The 11,363-nt window shown below is 36.9% G+C and overlaps 1 non-coding gene across 1 annotated transcript; it reads left to right on the forward strand.

Moving 5' to 3' along the window:
• The first annotated feature begins 10,004 nt into the window (after positions 1 to 10,004).
• LOC119515070 lies at positions 10,005 to 10,109 on the forward strand. The gene has a single exon (XR_005212965.1). It is a non-coding gene; the product is annotated as a U6 spliceosomal RNA (small nuclear RNA).
• The last annotated feature ends 1,254 nt before the right edge of the window (positions 10,110 to 11,363 follow it).

Genomic DNA, 11,363 nt, shown 5'->3' on the forward strand with positions numbered 1-11,363 from the left:
TAAAGGACGGTTTTTTGTTTGTTTTTTTTTTTTTTGCATATCGGAATTAGAGTATGGGTAAATTTTTTTAATCCACTCTACCAATTTTCATAGATTTCTTTTTCCAGATTATGGTTTTTCTCCTGATGTTAATACCCTTCCTCAACTTGGATGTATTATTACCCTTTTTAAATTAACTGTAGTTCCCATTATATGACCAAGGAGGCTCCAAATGCAAATACCAGCTTTGTCTATTCTGGAAATGGCAGGTGTAAATCACGAAGAAAGGAGCAGTGCGGTTAAGAATAGAGTCAGTCCTTTGTAATCACAAGAAAATACTCACCCACTCAGCCATTCTGCCCTTCTTTTTAATTTGTTCCTTTTCTCTGGTCTAAATGCACTTACAATTAGGGCCATAGAAAGCCACATGCACCATTACTCACCACTGTGACTATTCCCCTGGATAACAAGGAACATTTAATAGGCCTCTCCCAGCATCTAATGACAAAGGAAAAACACATGGCAGATCACGATAATGATTTTGTGTCTTTCTATAATGATGAAAGAAAAAACCTGATCTTGCATAATAATCGCTTTATTATTCATGGAACTTAAACAGCACTTCCTCATGAATTTTAATGTGCTATCCATTTTCTCACTACTTATCCCCACGATTCTTTGGGAGCCTTGGCAGAACATTGTTCTCTTATCTGTTACTTTTTTTTTTCAATGATGTAATTACTCTGTCTAAACCAAAAGGCTTTAGGGTGTCGCCTTTCACTGTATTGGTCAAAGTGCTCATCTAGGTTGACATTAAATAACTGGGAGCAAGCAAAGTGTATGCTTATGATTTCTTCATTTTTTCTATATGCATGTTATCTAATTTTAAGAAGAGTTTACTTTAAAAAATTCTCTGAAACACCATGAATCATAAATTTGTGCCTTCCTAAAGAAATTATAGTTAGCAGCATTCATGAAGCTACATGATTTCGTTCAGTGTTCTAAAATTTAGTTCAGGAAGTGTTTGCAATTTTTTCTCTTCCTTTTTGCTCTTTAGTAGGCATAATTCGTATTGAAATTCCATCCTGTATTATTTGTAATCTCAAAATTACATAACCTATGCTAGATTTTAAGCTATTTAATAACAGAGAATCTTACTCATCTTTGCATTCTATGAAGTACCTGGCTCAAGATCTTCCAAATAAAGGCTGTCATAAATGTTTGCTTAATAAATTAAAAGTATCTTTTGCAGAAAACAAATCAATGGATGCCAGAGGCTGAAGGTAGAAGGAGGGGATTGACTGCAAACGGGTACCAGGGCACTTTTAGGGTGATGGAAATCTTCTACATTGATTGTGATGGTAGTTACACAACTCTACGCATTTGCTAAAATTCATTAAATAGTACACTTAAAATTCATGAATGTTATTGAATGTGAATTATACCTCAATAAAGCTTATTAAAGAAAATATCTTGTGATATCATTTCCTTATAGGAAATAACTAATAACAAATGCCATAAACAAATAACTAGTATATTCTTTATCAAATAACTGGTTTTAGATCAACCTTGAAAATTCCAATTTCCTTGACTGACTATCCCAACAATTTTTTAAATGCATTCCATGTGTCTGCTCCTATACTAGATGATTTATGTTCTTTTTAAAATTCTTGCACCAAGTACTGTCAAATAACAATTGTTACTGCTGTTTTAGAAATGGGGAGACTGAGGCTTCAGAGGGGTTAGGTAACGTGTCTAAGAGCAGATACATTTATTTTTAAAAATCAGATCATGCATAAATACAGTTCCGAAGAGGCTAAATACTTATTTGTGACTTAGGAATTGAAGAGTCAGATGATTTTGACCAAAAAAAGAGCCTAGGGTAATAAAAATTAAAGTTTCAATTCAGCAAATTATTGTTTGCTTACTCTGTGGCAGGCACTGTGCCAGATACTTCAGGGATTACACTGATGAAAATATATACATTTTGCTTTCAAAATGTAGACCTATATTAAGTGAAATATGAGATGCTGTGGCGGTTTGGAGCTATTTTTGTATCCCAGAAAAGGCCATGTTCTCTTAATCCATTCCTGTGGGTACAGACCTATTGTGGGTGGGACCTTTTGATTAGGTTACTTCAACAGAGATGTGACCCAGCCCTTTCAAGGTGGGTCTTAATCCTTTTACTAGAATCCTTTATGAGAGAATAAAAGATGAAACCAAGAGAGCTTAGAGAAAAAGCCCCTGGAGTTGTTGAGAGAGGGAGCCACTGAAGCCAGAAGCTGAAAGCAATGGAACCCGGAGAGAAGGACCAGCAGATGCAAGCCATGTGCCTTCCCATATGACAGAGGTGTCCTAGATGCTGGCTGCCTTTCTCAGAGAAGGGTATCCTCCTGTTGAAGCCTTAATTTGGATATTTTCATGGCCTTATAACTGTAAATTTGTAAGCTAATAAATCCCCATTGTAAAAGCCAACCCATTTCTGGTATATTGCATTCTGGCAGCTTTAGCAAACCAAAACAGGTGCATAAATAAATATCAGTATGTCAGGCAAAGTGTGGGGTTAGAATAAGATGAGAAACAATTTTGCACTGAAGAAGGAAGAAGTACTTTCAAGTTTAGCTAAGTTGATTAATTTAAAAAACACAACCAACCACTAAGAAAAACTGAGAAACGTTTCAGGCTTTGAAAACTTTACTCAGATGATTTCAAGATAAAAAGAAAGGCAAAAACATGTACCTTCCCTTGCTTTATTCATTCTCAGTTTAAAGGTGATGTAACAAACAACCTATCAGTAGGCATGCTAGGATGCTATTCCTCAGGCTTTCACATGGATCCCTCTGTCTCTGCATCATCTCTGCTTAGGTTTCTTTCCCAGAGAAAACTTTTCCTGACCATACTCTCTATCTGTCCCCTCCTCCTTTATTTTTCTCCATATCATTTATCATTATTTGACATTAGATTAAGTATTTCTTTATTTATTGTTTGTCGTCCATGTTAGTATTAAGCTTCTGGAAGAAGGACTCATATGTCTTATTCATTGGTGTGTCCCCAGGACCTAGATTAACATTTTGCACTATTTGTTGAATGAATGAATGAATGAATGAATTATACAAGGGCCTTTCTGTGTACAATAATTCATCTCCAAGTCTTTCTTTCATCTTCACTCAATGTTCTATCAATTTTTCAATTTATGATTATTTAACTTCAGCTAGAAATTAATACTTTAACTATTTTGAAGTAGAAACATAATTTTTAAAGCAATGAGAGAAAGATTTGAACTCTAAGGTATGTCTATGGTTCAGAGTAATCTTTCCGGAACTGAATTATGACAACACCTCCCTCCTCTTGATATCTTAGCTTAGGTTCCCAAGGAAACAGACCCTGAGACAAAGCTATAAAATTCACATTTAGAGAGGCAGGGAGAGTGCAATCCCAGGGTAAGAAAAGTATGGCGGAAAGGACCATAGCTTCTCAAGAAGACGCAGCTGGTGGCTTGGTCCATGGAATATCTCTGGAGGGGCTATATGGGTCTCAGAACATTCTATTGGGGCGAAGGAGAGCAAATAATTTATCTTCCATGCATTTTTGAGTTGTGTTACTTGGCTTCTCCAAGCAGCCCCTGGGGGAAGCGACAGCCTGCATGGGTCTAGTCAGGGGAAATCAGGTTCCTGAAACTGCTGCTGTCACCGAGTCCTCACCCCCAAGAGGCTGGCTTACCCCATTCCCATGCTTTTTTGTTGTTGTTTTGTTTTTTTTGTTTTGTTTTGTTTTGTTTTTTTAATTCAGTTTTATTGAAATATATTCACATACCATACAATCATCCATGGTGTACAATCAACTGTTCACAGTACCATCATATAGCTATGCATTCATCACCACAATCTATTTCTGAACATTTTCCTTTCATCAGAAAGAACCAGAATAAGAATAAAAAATAAAAGTAAAAAAGAACACCCAAACCATCCCCCCCATCCCACACTATTTTTCATTTAGTTTTTGTCCCCATTTTTCTACTCATCCATCCATAAACTGGATAAAGGGAGTGTGATCCACAAGGTTTCACAATCACACTGTCACCCGTTGTAAGCGACATTGTTATACAATCGTCTTCAGGAGTCCAGACTACTGGGTTGGAATTTGATAGTTTCAGGTATTTACTTCTAGCTATTCCAATACGTTAAAGCCCAGGAGGTGTTATCTCTATAGTGCATAAGAATGTCCACCAGAGTGACCTCTCGACTCCATTTGAAATCTCTCAGCCACTGAAGCTTTATTTTGTTTCATTTCACATCCCCCTTTTGGTCAAGAAGATGTTCTCCATCCCACAATGCCAGGTAGAGATTCATCCCCGGGAGTCATATCCTGCGTTGCCAGAGATTTACACCCCTGGGAGTTGGGTCCAACATAGGGTTGGCGGGCAGTGAGTTCACCTGCCAAGGTGGCTCAGTTAGAGAGAGAGAGACTCATTCCCATGCTTTTAAAGCACTGGACTCTGTCTCCAAATACTTCTCTGAGAAAAAAGCAAACCAGTGGCCAAGGCTCCAGTGGACAGGTAGAGCCAAGCAGATCAGAGGAGGCATAAACACAGCCCTCCTACAAATTATTCAAGGTAATTACTTCTGGCAACCAAGGCCCCAGCCCCATCTACTATGTGTTACATGTGGCTATCTAGCCTGTCCCCAAGTGCTTATTCCTCAATCATATTTCTAGTCCAAATTCCCTAACTGTATACCTCATTTCTTCTTTTTCCCTACATTCGTTTCAAAAGTATTGGAATTTTTTTAACTTTGAGGGCAGAAATTTGAAATGAAGAAAAATCCTATGCATGACATAGTTATTCTCGAATTTTTCTTTATGCTGTAAATTGGGTACTATTCACTCATTCAATAAATATTTATTGAGCACATATTATTTATTAGGCACTGTTCTAAAGGCTAGGAATATAATCAGGAATAAAACGGACAAAAGTTCCCCTATGCATGGAGCATGCATTTTAGTGAAGGGAAACAAGCAATAAACCACATGAACAAATAAAATATTTATTATGTTATACGAGATAAATGTTATGGAGAAAAATGAAGAAGGGAGGTTTCAGTTGACTGATCTTTTGAATACAAAAACTGCCTATTTTCAGAGAGAAAGATGTGAATGAGGCATCTGGAGAATAAAGTGCCCTATAGGATTAGACCTCTGGGTTAGGCCTGTAGTCCAGGGAGTGAGAAAACAACATTCACAGAGAACATCAGGAATTCTCTGTGCAAAACACAGCTTTGGATGACATCTTTTTCCAAGAAAGTTACATTCAGGATACATGGCACAGAGCATCAGATCCCTGGGAGATACAATTGCTGTTAAACCAGCTTTACTCCACAAGCAGATTATGTGAAGTACACGCTACAAAGAGTTGGTGGTTATGAATTACATTCGTCATGCTTATACAACATGAGTAACCATATTACAGAACTGAGTGAGAAACAAAGAAGCAGCAATTCATTCTCCAAGCAGATTTCATGAAGTACATGCTGCAGGGAGTTTTCATGTTCTTTCCATATGTGAGATACAAATACTGGAAACTGAGCCTTCCTTTCCAAGCAGGGCACCTGAAATGCCCTTAACTATGGGAAAAATTTGGGAAGCCTAAGAAAAGAGCCCATGTCATCGGTAGCCAAGAAAGATGAGGGAGAATTCTCATGTGGTAAATGTCAGGTTGAAATTAAGTGGAGATGAAGGACTTTTCAGAGATTCAGGGAGCACATGTTAGTTATTGATGACTAACTGGATGTAGACATCTAGAAATAAGGGTCTCCAAGTAAGATATCACTTTAGCTGGGCAGGTATTTGATCTTAGAATGGTAGAATGATTGGTCTTCATCAAGTTGTATGGTCAATTCTCATGATGCCAAGACTCAAAGAAAAGTTTGAGTGCCCAGAAGTCCCAAGGTAAATTACTAAAGGTTACTCTGATAGACCACTGGGCAGATGATTCACTCCCCAGCAAAGGAGCTCATTCACTCATTTATTCCAATAATTACAAGTGCTTACAATGTGTTAGGTACTTTGCCAGATGTGGAAGATACAAAGGAGAGAAAAAATTGGCATGGGTCCTGCTCTCATTGAGTTTATAGTTGTAACTAATTCCAACAAGGGCTATTAAGTAAAGCCCTTGGGGGACATAAGTAGCCAGGGAAGTGAGGCTTGGGCTGAGTTATATAAAATGAGACTGGAAAGGTAAGCAGGAAACCTAGCAATCAAAACTTTGTGGGTCATTAGGGATTTTGATATTTATATGAAGATCAATTAGAAAACTATTGAAGGGTTTTAAGTAGGAGATTTGAATTTTGAAAAGATCACTGTGGATATTGGTGGACAGTAGATTGTAGAGGACAATAGACAATTCAGAGACACCAATAGGAGACTATTACAGTAGTTCCAGGCAAGAGATGACAGTAGCTTTGACTATGGAACTCCATTACTTCTTTCCCTGAATAGCTGAATAGCTTTTTAAAATAAACTTTATAAAAAGCCTTTGTCCTTCAGTCCCCAACTCCTTTTTATTTTCTCCATCTATATCCAGCCTTTACGACCGTGAGTTCACAATCCAAGAACACAGATAACTATATGTTTTAAACGTCTTTGTCTCCTTTTTTACTGATTCCAACAAATGATCTCTATAAGTATCCAAGCATTCAATAATGTCATTTCAGCTACTGTGTCTTCCTTGGGCAATACTTAATTGTTCAAAAAAATATGACTGAGAGAGTGCATAACAACATAAGAGATTTTGTTAGAACTTAAAAGTAATGCAGATCCCTCTTTTTTGAAAGTTTCTTTAAAGAAAAATCTTGCCTTATATTCAGGCATATACAGCAACTGCTTACTATGAACATTGTAAGTACTGGGGATGCAATGGTGAGAGATACCTAGTCCTTATCCTCATAGAGCTTGAATTCTAAAAGGGGAAGCAATTAGAATAAATTGCCGTAAGTACTATCATATGAGAAGCACAGGAGACTAAGAAGACATGATGGACTAAATACAACATGGCAACCTAGATTGGGTAAGAAAAGACATTAGTAGAAAAATTGGTGAAATCCAAATAAAATCTGTATTTTAGTTAATAGTATTGTACCTACATTAATGTCTTTGTTTTGCCAAATGTACCACAGTTGTGTAAGATGTTAACATTAAGGAAAGCTGGGTGAAGAGTCTATGGAAACTGTTCTATCCTTGCAACTCTTCTGTAAATCTAAAATTATTCCAAAATAAAATGTTTATCAAGAAAAATTTTGTTATACAAGCTTTACTACAAGAAAAATTTACAGTAAAAAAGTATATTAATTTTCTGTAGCACACTATCTAATTTAACTTGTATGGTCAGTTTATTTGAACACCATAATTACATGGAATCTTGAATAGGAAGTGAGATCTTGTTGGTTTGTATAGGTTAGTGTGATGCCCCAATATATCCCAGAACAATTTTGGCAGAGAATTTTAAAATATTTGTAAAGTCCCCTTGAGGGACTGGGGAAAAATGTGGAAATATTAAATTTCCCCACCTGGGGAATTCCTGATATTCTGGCAAGATTTAGGGACTAACAGTTTAATAGGCCAAGCCCTTGATCTTGGGGTTTGCCCTTATGAAGCTTATTCCTGCAAAGTAGAAGCTAAGCCTGCTTATAATTATGCCTAAGGGTTGCCCCCAGAGAACTTCTTTTGTTGCTCAGATGTGGCCTTTCTCTCTAAGCCAACTCACTGCCCTCCCTTCTACGTGGGACATGACTCCCAAGGGTGTAAATCTCCCTGGCAACGAGGGACATGACTCCTGGGGATGAGCCTGGACCTGGCATCATGAGATTGAGAAAGCCTTCTTGGACCAAAAAAGAGAAGAGAAATTAAACAAAATAAAGTTTCAGGGGCTGAGAAATTTCAAATGGAGTTGAGAGGTCATTCTGGAGGTTATTCTTATGTATTATATGGATATCCCTTTTTAGTTTTTAGTGTATTAGAATAGCTAGAAGGAAATACCTGAAACTGTTGAACTATATAATCCAGTAGCTTTGATTCTTGTAGATGATTGTGTAACTGTATAGCTTTTACGGTGTAACTATGTAATTGTGAAACCCACTGACTGCCACTCCTTTTATCCAGTATATGGACAGATGATAACAAAGATAAAGGCAAAAAAATAAATAATGGGGGGCGTAAAGGGTATGGGATGTTTTGGATATCTTTTTTATTTTTATTTTTGGGGGAGTAATGAAAATGTTCAAAAATTGATTGTGGTGATGAATGCACAACTATATGACGATACTGTGAACCACTGATTCTACACTTTGGATGATTATTGGATATGTAAATATATCGCAATAAAATTGCATTTTCAAAAAAGTATATTAGAAGAATAAGGAGGAAATTTGGGAATCCCTAACTTAGTCTGGGAGTCCAGGAAGGCTTTTAGGGGAAGTGGCATTTAAACTGAAAACTTTAGGGACAAATAGACATTAACCAGACAAAGAGATGTAGGAAGATGTACAGAAATAGAGTTCAGAATGTTTAAAGGGCCAGAGCAATAGAAACAATGGAAAATTCTAGCAACTGAATAAAATTCAGTACGTCTGGCACTTAGCATTGTGAGGGAGGGATGGGAAAGAGAGGATTGGTAGGAGATAAAGCTAGAGAAGACAAAAAGGGCGATGCTAATTTATGTATCAAAGGACACTATCGAGAGAGTGAATAGGAAAAGTACTGTATGATTCCACTTATATGAAATGTCTAGAACAGTCAAAGAGATAGAGACAGAAGGTAGATTAGTGGTTACCAGGGGCTAGGGGAGGAAAGACTAGGAAGTTATTGCTTAATGGATAAAGAGTTTCTGATTGGGATGTGTGCCGGTTTGAATGTATTGTGTCCCTGAAATGCCATTATCTTTGTAATTTTGTGGGGCAGAAGTTTCGGTGCTGGTTAGATTTGCTTGGAATGTGCCCCACCCAGCTGTGGGAGATGATTCTGATGAGATGTTCCCATGGAGGTGTGGCCCCGCCCATTCGGGGTGGGTCTTGATCAGTGGAGCTATATAAATGAGCTGACTCAGAGAGAGGGAACTCACTGAGTGTAGCTGGGAGTGATGTTTTGAAGAGGAGCAAGCTTGCTAGAGAGGAACGTCCTGGGAGAAAGCCGTTTTGAGGCCGGGGCTTTGGAGCAGACACCAGCTGCCTTCCTAGCTAACAGAGGTTTTCTGGACGCCATTGGCCATCCTCCGGTGAAGGTACCCAATTGCTGAGGTGTTACCTTGGACGCTTTGTGGCCTTAAGACTGTAACTGTGAAGTGAAATAAACCCCCATTTTATAAAAGCCTATCCATCTCTGGTGTTTTGCATTCTGCAGCATTAGCAAACTAGGACAGGGTGATTAAAAAAATTTTTGGAAATAGTAGTAACTGTTCACAACATTGTGAGTATACTTAATGCCAGTGAATTGTACACTTAATAATGGTTAAAATGCAATTTTATGTTATGTATATTACCACCAAAAAAGAAAGAAACAAGCAAACCATGTTGGAAAATTTGGATTCTGAGGGCAATTACAAGATGTAAAAAATAGCTAATAAATATCTCAAAAATAGCCTCCTTTACTAGTAGACAACAATGGAAATTAAATTGGATAAGACTTTGACTTATCCAATTACCAAATATTTTTAATTATAATAGTCTTTGCTATTGAGGCTGAAAAGAGGGAGCTTCTTAGACTCTGCTGGTGATTGTAATCTTTCTGGAAAGCTATTTGACAATTTAAATGCAAAGTTTCAACAATGTTCATATTTCTTTTATCCCTTTGATTTTACTTCTGAGATGTTATTTTAAGGAAATAATCAGAAATACACTTAAAATAATGTAAAAAGATTTTCCTTATTAGTTTTTATTACAGTACAAAATTGTAAACTGTCCAGTTGCTAAAAATAGGGACACAAGTAGTCATGTCTCCATATGATGAAATATTTTGCAAGTATTAAAAATAACATCTAAGTGCTTGCTTCAGTAGCACATACAATAAAATTGGAACCATACAGAGAAGATTAGCATGGCCCATCACAGGATGACACACAAATTTGTGATGCATTCCATATTTTTATTTCATGCATGATTGTTCTATAAACCCATAACTTCTCTAACAAAGGAAAAAAATAGGTTAAAAAAGATTAAAAATAACATCTATAAAGTATTTTAATGACACAGAATAATGCCTACAAATTAAATATAAGGTGGAAAAGTAGGACATAATACTGTATGAACAATATTATCTTAATGTATATATCTCGATAGATGTGTATGCATGAACATCTGTAGATATCAGTAGATGTAATTTGTGGGGTGCAGTGAAAACAAAAATGTTCAAATTTTATTCAAAAATTATTATTAAAAATTACTGAAAATTATTGAAAATTATTGAATAGCAGTATTCAACCAAGCTCAGAGCCCTTCTGAGCTTGGGGTCCTGTAGTGACTACACAGGTTGCATGGCACTGAAGCTAGTCCCTGTCTGTAGAAAAGACTGAGCGCAGTTCTGATCAGGTGCTAAGTCAAAGATTCAGGCACAGGAGTCAGGAAGGGATGTAGTTATAAGAACAGATTACCAGAAAGAATGGTCTTAGAGACAAACCAGAAGCCTAGTTATTGGAACATGAGTTCAGAGCTGGTCTAGTAGGAAGTATAACTTTGTACACCAAGTCTCCGGGTGATGGGTATGAGTGCCTTCCAGAGGCTAAGATTTGTTTCAGGGGCCAGGGTAGGAATTCGTCTCCAGATGGTATATTTGAGGAGAGATGGGATATAGAAGTAGGGAACCAGGCAGGTTTTGATAGACACAAGGAAATATTATACTATGCATGTTAAATAGAATTTTTTAAAATCAGATTATATCTTGGAGCTATACTGAAGTCCAACAAGTGAACTGTTTTAAAAACAAGAAGAGTGGTTCCACTCAGTTTTCAAGCACCCAGAGTTGTAGGAATATCTTGACCAGCAAATTAGGTACAATGTTGGTATACATTTCAGTAAGAAAATTTGAGAAGATTTGTATTCATCTCTAAGATGTGCCTCTTGCTATGAAATTGTTCTACGGATAAAGATGTGGCTTCAGTTTCAAGCTGGAAATCTGGCATCATTTACTAACAAATTAAAAATAAGAGAAAATCATTTACATATCTCCTGGAAACCAAGGTGTTTGCACGTTATACCTAATTAAGCCATCCATCACTTCAAGGTAACAATTTTCTCAAGTATGTTCTTCTTAAAACCTTACATTTTATTTAGTCTCCTGTAGTATGAAGAATTTTGACTCCTAGGGAACGTCTGATGTAAGTGTTCATCTGTTACTTCTTATAG

Source organism: Choloepus didactylus, chromosome 18, assembly GCF_015220235.1.
Source record: "Choloepus didactylus isolate mChoDid1 chromosome 18, mChoDid1.pri, whole genome shotgun sequence".
NCBI classification, from domain to species: Eukaryota; Metazoa; Chordata; class Mammalia; order Pilosa; family Megalonychidae; genus Choloepus; species Choloepus didactylus.